Source organism: Cynocephalus volans, chromosome 4, assembly GCF_027409185.1.
Source record: "Cynocephalus volans isolate mCynVol1 chromosome 4, mCynVol1.pri, whole genome shotgun sequence".
Lineage (NCBI taxonomy): Eukaryota > Metazoa > Chordata > Mammalia > Dermoptera > Cynocephalidae > Cynocephalus > Cynocephalus volans.
Window position 1 is genome coordinate 153,408,822 of NC_084463.1, and position 8,067 is coordinate 153,416,888.

The following is an 8,067-nucleotide window of genomic DNA, read 5'->3' on the forward strand; positions in this document are numbered from 1 at the left end:
ACTTGGTGGCAAGTTTCATGGTGTAAAATATTTTATTTGAATCTGTACTTGTGTAATAACAGTATTTTAAATCATTTTATTGGAATTGAAGCCTTTGGAAAGGTATCCATCCAATACTATCTACTATCTCCTACTATTTTCCTCCTAAGCCTATGGCAACTTCACTTTACATATCTGTCTTATGAAAATGTTGTTTGCCACTCTTAACACACAGGAACACTTTTAGCATATACTATGTTCTACAACCAATAATAAGGCTTGTATAAATGTTTGTGCATATGTGTATAAGGTCAGTAGTATTATTGTTCTTAGTTTATCATTAAGAATATTGAGAATTTGAAAAGTTATGTAATGCTCTAAAATTTTACAGCTGGTATGAGAAAGAGTCAAGATTGAAGAGTTAAATCCATTTTCAACTTAATCAAAAGACTATGGTTTTAGCCACATCACCGTCAAAGTGTGTAGATGTGCTAGTAGTAATAAGCATGAAATTATGGGGAAAAGCATTTCAAAGTTTGTTAATTCATTTAGGACCTTTTAAATTTTTTTTTTTTTTGCTTTTTACCTCCCATTGGAGAGGTAAAAATCATCTTAGCATTTTAGAAAAATGTTGAAAACAGCTATTTCTGTTTTTCAAATAACATAGTAGATATAGCATCCCCAATGCATTTGCCTGAATTACACTTCTCAGTAAAAATGTTTATAGAATACAGAAGCTTACCAGGCTGCCAGAAGAGCAGGAATAGTCAATCCAGAATAATGGGTCTGAAATAAAAAAATATGCCATGAAATACTGGATAAATACAATTAGAAAATCTTGCTCTTGGGTAGTGGTTAAGAGGTTCCAAGGTCTCTAGGCAGGGGACAATAGAGGAAAGAACATTAACTTGGGTCAAGTCCTGAATCTACCATCAACTTTTTCTGTGTCTTCAGAGCAATTACTTACCTCCTTTTTATTTGTAAGATAAACATGATAAATTACCTCTGTCACATAATCCACAGAATTATATCTGTAAATAACCAATGATGAAAGTCTACAAAACATCTCACTAAGGGGTTATCATTTGAAAGTCTATCACGTAATTTTTATCTTTGGGTGTTTTCCCTGACCATGGTTGAAGGCTCATAGCAATCCTCAGGTCAGAAAAAAATCTACATGTACTAATGATTATCATTTAGATGAATAAATGATGATTAGTGAGACTTGGCATGCAGTGAGGTCTCTAAATGTGAAATGTTGAGTCAAACTGGGAATTTGGAGACTAATGTATGGAAATCTGGAGAGAATTATGGTGACATGGAGATTTCCAGAGATTTCCCCTGTGAGAATATTTACAGCTCTACATTCTACTTTTCTGGTGAAGAAACAATTAAACTGTGTGTGGGGATCAAGCTGGTTATTTTTAATGTGCACCCATATTTTTGTATTACTTTTATCTTTTTTCTATTTTATAATTAATGCACAATTTATGTACAAGAATACTCACACTTTTTTACATATAGTTCTAAGAGTTTTGTCAAATATATGATGATGTAACCACTGCCACAATCACCTGAAAAAAATTATCTGAGTCTACTTTTTAATAACCTCTTCTCCTACCCTTTGCCCCTGGCAACATGTAAACTGTTTTTGACTAAATAATTTTGCCTTTGCTAGCATGTCTTTACATATCATCCTAAAACATGTGATCTTTAAGTATGGTATCTTTCACTTAGCATTTGAGGTCTATATACATGTGTGTATATATATAGTGTCATTGTGAAACTTTTTTTTTGTAGAGCAGTATTCCATTACATGGACATTACTGATTGTACTTTCCATTCTGCAGTGAGGAACATTTGTATTAGTTTTAGGGTACAGTGATTATAATAAAGCTGATTTAAACATTTGCTTAGTTTTTTTGTGTAGATATAGGTTTTCATGTCATTTGAGTAAATACCTAGGACTCGGTATTGATTTGTTATAAGGTAGGAATGTGTTTATTTCAATTAGAAACTGCCAGACTTTTTTTTTTTCTTTCTTTCTTTTGCTGCATGTGCTTTCGGGCTCCTGTTCATAAAGTCTGTGCCCAGACCTAGTTGCTGGAGTGTTTCACCTGTACTTTCCCCTAGGACTTTTATAGCTTCGGGTCTTATAGTTAAGTTTTTAATCCATTTTGAGTTAATTTTAGTGTATGGTGAGAGATGCATATCTAGTTACATTCTTTTGCATATGGATATCCAGTTTTCTCAGCACCGCTTGTTGAAGAGGCAGTCTTTTCCCCAATGTAGATTTTTGTTGTTTTTGTCCAATAGCAGATTGCTATAAGCCTGAGGGGTGATTTCTGGGTTCTCTATTCTACTCCACTGGTCTGAATGTCTATTTTTATGCCACTACCATGCTGTTTTGGTTACCATAGCTTTGTAGTACAATTCGAAGTCAGGTAGTGTTATGCCTCTGGCTTTTTTTTTTTTTTTGCTCAGGATCGTTTTGGCTATTCAGGGTCTTTTGTCATTCCACATGAAAGGTAAGATTTTTTTTCCATTTCTGTGAAGAATGCCATTGGTATTTTGATGGGGATTGCATTGAATCTATAGATCGCTTTGGGTAGTATAGGAATTTTCACAATGTTAATTCTTCCAATCCACGAGCATGGAATATCTTTCCATTTTTTCATGTCTTCTTTAATTTCTTTCAGAAGTGTTTTGTAGTTCTCATTGTAGGGGTCTTTCACCTCCTTGGTTAAATTGATCCTTAAGTATTTTGTGTGTGTGTGACAATTGTAAATGGGCTTACTTTCTTTGTTTCTCTTTTAGTTCATTATTTGAGTTTATAAATGCAACTGATTTGGGGGCATTTATTTTGTATCCTGCAACATGACTGAAGTTATTAACCAGCTCTAGGAGTTTTTTGATAGAATTTTAAAATAAAGAAACAAATGGGACTATATCAAACTGAAAAGCTTCTACACAGCAAAGGAAACAATATACCGAGTGAAAAGACAACCTACAGAGTGGGAGAAAATTTTTGCTAACTATGCGTCTGACAAGGGATTAATATCCATAACATACAAGGAACTCAAACAATTACACAGAAAAAACAAACAAACAAATAACCCAATTAAAAAATGGACTAAGGAGCTGAATAGACATTTTTCAAAGGAAGACATACAAATAGACAACAGGTACATGAAAAAAATGCTCAGCATCACTAGTCATCAGGGAAATGCAAATTAAAACTACATTGAGATACCACCTCACCCCAGTTAGACTGACTATAATCAAAAAGATGGTGAATAACAAATGCTGGTGAGGGTGAGGAGAGAAGGGAACACTCCTACACTGCTGGTGGGATTGTAAATTAGTACAACCACTATGGAATACAGTATGGAGGTTTCTCAAACAACTACAGATAGATCATAAATACGAGCCAGCCATCTCATTTCTGGGTATATACCCAGAGGAATGGAAATCATCACGTTGAAGGGATACCTGCACTCCCATGTTCATTGAAGCTCTGTTTACAATAGCCAAGACATGAAACCAACCTAAATGTCCACCAATGGATTATTGGATAAGAAAACTGTGGTATATATACACCATGGAATACTACTCTGCCATAACAAAGAATGAAATACTCCCATTTGCAACAACATGGATGAGCTTAGAGAAACTTATGTTGAGTGATATAAGCAAAGCACGGAGGGATAAATACCACATGCTCTCACTCATATGTGGGAGCTAAGAGAGAAAGAAGGAAGGAAAGAAAGACCACAGTACTGCATTGGCCTTGCAGAGGGAGAGAACATTCCTTGGGCTACAAAGTGGAGTGGCAGGGAAAGGGGGAGAGGGAGGGAGGTTTGGTATAATTGGGTGGGGGACACAAGGTACAAATACAATTTGTGGTAATGAGCATACTGCCAGTATGAATCTGACCCCCACATCAGTTTTGTATCTCATGAATATTCATAGCCAATAAAAAAAGAAAGAAACCGCCAAGCTACTTTCTAAAGAAGATCTTCAACTTTGAATTTCCACCAGAAATCCATTCAAATTGTTTAACATCTTCAACAGCATTTGGTATTTTAAAGTTATTTTTAATTTAATTAATTTTTATTTTATTTTCATGTTTGCTCTTTCTCTAAGACATCTCAAGAGTTCCCATAAGTAAATCTTTTTATAAAACACATACCTACCCTACTATCACAGTTCTGGCCTGGCAATGTTTTTTTTCCATTAAAAGAGGTAGAACAATTTTTCCATTTGCATAGTTGCTTCTGAGTTCACATTCCCAAACAGACTTATCACACCTTCCACAGTGCAGGTAAATGTTATGATTAAACATTTGTTCTGCACACCTAGGTTTCTTCACCTTGAATTTGAGTAAGGGATTTATCCTCTTCATACTGCAGCTTCTCTTCTGTAATGAAGGAGAAAATAATGCCTTGTTTTCCTCGTGGGATTTTCAAGAAGACAGTCATATGACATATATACAAATCATAGCACAATTTCTACCACACATCAGAAGTTCCTTAGGTTAAATATTAATATTTATTATTTATAAAATTTGATATAGCACAGTCCAAAAATTAGTGCTGTTCAAACAATCCATCTGCTTCTGCACAAGTTCATGTCTATTTCAGCTAGGCAGGAAATGTAATAGTTCTAGGTAATGGACTGTAGAATTGTAATGTTGGTTGAAGCATACGCACTACTCTCCAGTTGTCTTCTCTTCTGCCATGATAATTAATAGGCTTAACGTTCCAGCAGGTGCAGCTACAGATGGTGAAACCTTCATCAGCAGGTGTCTTTGAGTAATCACATAGAGCCCTTCTCTAAGCTAGCAACCTATGTGATGGACATGTAGTAGCATAAGTGAGAAATAAATCTGTAGGATGCAGAATAATGACCCCCCCATGATAAAATCCTCATACATGGAATCTGTAAATATTGTGATAGCAAGATAGGAGTTTAATCTGGATTATTCAGTGCACACTAGATGAAGTAACTTGTTTCTTATAAGACAGAGACAGAAAAAATGGTAGATTAGGATATTCCAAGGGCCTGTTACTGCATAGAAACATTGAAAATGCAAGCAAAAACCATCACAATCAACTTTGTAAGAACTCTGAAAATTAGTTAAAGATTTACAGAAACTTACTAATGAATCAAGAAAAAGAAAATGTCATGACTTAACATGATGTTTAAAGAAGTATTTGTCAAACTGCCTGCTTACCATAAGTAAAGGAACTGAGACATCAGACCTCATATGACAAAGAATACACTCTTTAAATTATTTTAGAAAACTCACTAAATAAACAACTATACCCACACAAGTAACAGCAACAACAAAATCTTGAAGATGGAGAAGAATTTGACTTCCAGTTTTACCACACGATAATATTAAAAATGTCCAATTTTCAAAAACAAACAAACATAAAAGAGACATACAAAAGAAAAAAAAAGGAAATTAATAGAAACTGGCCCAATGAATCACATTGTACTTAGAAGACAAAGATTTTAAATCAACTGCCTTAAAAATATTCAAAGAGTTTAAGAAAATACTGGGCAAGAAACTAAAGGAAACTAAGAGAATGATGTATCAACAAATAGTGAATATCAATAAAGAGATTAAAATTATAAAAAGGAACCAGATAGAAATTCTCGAGGTAAAAACTGAAATGAAATAATTTCACAATAAGTGAAATGAAAAATTCACTAGAGGATTTAAACAGTGTTTTGAGCATGGAGAAAAAAAAATCAGTGGATTTGAAGATAAATCAGTTACAGTAAACCAGTCTGAAGAGCAGAAAGGGAAATGGACTGAAGAAAAACAGAAAAAAGCTTAAGAAATCTATTGCACACCATCAAGTGTACCAACATAAGCACAATTGGAGAAGCAGAAGTAGAGGTGAGAGAAGGAAAAGGACATAATGAATATTTAAGGAAACATGACCCAAACTTCCCAAGTTTGATAAAAGACATAAATCTGAACTTCCAAAAAGCTCACAAAACTCAAGAAGGATTAACATAAAGAGATCTTCACACACATTATAATCAAACTGTTCAAAGTCAAAGATAGAATCATGAAAGCTGTAAGATACAAGCAACTTGTTGCTTTGCATTGCTTTGCCCTCCATGGATTTGTCACCCCACTTCCCCTGGGTGACAGAGATGCAAAGGATTACTCAAAGCCCATCTCTTCTAAGCAGTGAGAGGCCCTGAAGTAGTTAATCTCCTTCCGGAACCCTCAAGTGAGAGCCATCCCTTCCTTGGGAAATTAACACCAAATTGGGGTTCTCTTCCTGCATTTATTTTCCAGACCAGGAAGTTACAGGAAGAGACATAGATGGGGTTATAGTTTCACAGTATAGGCTGGTAACTCTCAGTGAAACAAGCCAGATGACATTCCAGTAAGGCAATTAAGTGGTCCTATCAACAACAGTTTAATCTTAGCAAACATTCCTTCCTATAGCAATTTCTCAGTATCTTTACATAACAATCAGTAACTATACTGTCTTTGAGCCAGCAACTTGCTGTGCCACAATCCTTATCTTGCAACAGAGACTTATAGCCTGAGGGAAATTTCCAGTCCTTGCAAGGTCAATATTTGAAACTGCAAGGCTTTGGAAAACCAGGCCCTGTGAAGTACATATGCTTTTTAGTATATTCCTAACCACTTCGGGGATTCTCACTGCTCAGAAGAGATGGGCTTTGGGTAATCCTTTCATCTCCATCACCCAGGGGAAGTAAGGTGACAAATCCGTGGGGGGCAAAGCAATGCAAAGCAACAACTTGTCACATACAAGGGGCTCCCAATCATATTAATAAATGATTCTCGCCAGAAATCATGGAGTCAATGGGCAGTGAGATGACATATTTAAAGTGTTGAAAGAAGAATAAAACTGTCAATCAAGACTCCTATGCTCAGCAAAACTAGTCTTCAAAAATAATGAACAAAATAGGAGCTTTCTATATAAATGAAAGTTGATAGAGTTGGTTACTAGTAAACCTGCAATACAAGAAAGTCTAGAAAATCTCTTAGGCTAAAATAAAAAGAATCTAGACAGCTAGTGAAAATCCTCTGAAGAAACAAAGAACAAAGATGAAAGTTGTTACAAAGGTAAATATAAAATCCAGTATTATTGTATTTTTGTTTTGCAACTCCTCTATTTCTCTTATATGATTTAAAACATAAATGCATAAAGTAATAATTATAAACCCATGTCAATGAGCACCAAATATATAAAGATGTAATTCATGTATAATAACAATGTAAATGGAGAGGGATGTTGCTGTGTATGAACAGAATTTTGATATTGTAAAGAACTCCTACAACTTAACAGCAGAAACATACATAGCCCAAGTAAAAAACGGTGAAAGGTCTTAAGTAGACATTTCTTTAAAGAAGATACAATAATGGCCAATAAGCACATGAAAAGATGCTCAATATCATGAATCATTAGAGAAGTGCAAACCAAAACCGCGATGATATAGTACTTTACACTCAACTACTATATTGGCTCTAAAAAAAAAAAAAAAAAAAGCCAAGAAAAACAAAACCAGACATGAACAATTTTTCATGAGGTTGTAGAGAAATTGTAATCCTCATATGTTGATATGTTGTTGGTGGGAATGTAAAATGGTACAGCTTCTGTGGCAAACAGTTTGGCTTCTCAACAAGTAAACATAGCATATATAAATACCCAAAGATCTGAAAATAGATATTCAAACAAATTCTTGTATATGATGAATGTAGTAGTATTATTCACGATTGCCGAGAGGTGGGAATAACCCAAATATTCATCATCTGATGAATGGATAAAGAAAGTGTGGTATACAATGGAATATTGCTTAGCCATAAAAGGAATAAAGTTCTGATACACTTTACAATGTTGATTAAGCTCAAAAACATTATGCTAAGTATAAGAAGCCAGACATAAAAAGTCACATATTGAATAAATAATTTTATAGGAAATATCCAGAATAGGTGTACTCATATAGACAAAATTAAATTAGTGGTTACAATGGGCAGAGGACAAGGGAAATGGGAGTTACTGCTTAATGGGTACAAGTCTTCTATGGGGG